This window comes from Schistocerca americana, unplaced genomic scaffold (genome assembly GCF_021461395.2).
Source record: "Schistocerca americana isolate TAMUIC-IGC-003095 unplaced genomic scaffold, iqSchAmer2.1 HiC_scaffold_977, whole genome shotgun sequence".
NCBI lineage: Eukaryota > Metazoa > Arthropoda > Insecta > Orthoptera > Acrididae > Schistocerca > Schistocerca americana.
In genome coordinates, this window is record NW_025726760.1 from 45,001 (window position 1) to 45,687 (window position 687).

Genomic DNA, 687 nt, shown 5'->3' on the forward strand with positions numbered 1-687 from the left:
GAAAGGGAATCCGGTTCCTATTCCGGAACCCGGCAGCGGAACCGATACAAGTCGGGCCCCTCTTTTAGAGATGCTCGTCGGGGTAACCCAAAAGGACCCGGAGACGCCGTCGGGAGATCGGGGAAGAGTTTTCTTTTCTGCATGAGCGTTCGAGTTCCCTGGAATCCTCTAGCAGGGAGATAGGGTTTGGAACGCGAAGAGCACCGCAGTTGCGGCGGTGTCCCGATCTTCCCCTCGGACCTTGAAAATCCGGGAGAGGGCCACGTGGAGGTGTCGCGCCGGTTCGTACCCATATCCGCAGCAGGTCTCCAAGGTGAAGAGCCTCTAGTCGATAGAATAATGTAGGTAAGGGAAGTCGGCAAATTGGATCCGTAACTTCGGGATAAGGATTGGCTCTGAGGATCGGGGCGTGTCGGGCTTGGTCGGGAAGTGGGTCAGCGCTAACGTGCCGGGCCTGGGCGAGGTGAGTGCCGTAGGGGTGCCGGTAAGTGCGGGCGTTTAGCGCGGGCGTGGTCTGCTCTCGCCGTTGGTTGGCCTCGTGCTGGCCGGCGGTGCAGGATGCGCGCGCCTGCGCGGCGTTCGCGCCCCGGTGCTTCAACCTGCGTGCAGGATCCGAGCTCGGTCCCGTGCCTTGGCCTCCCACGGATCTTCCTTGCTGCGAGGCCGCGTCCGCCTTAGCGTGCTCCT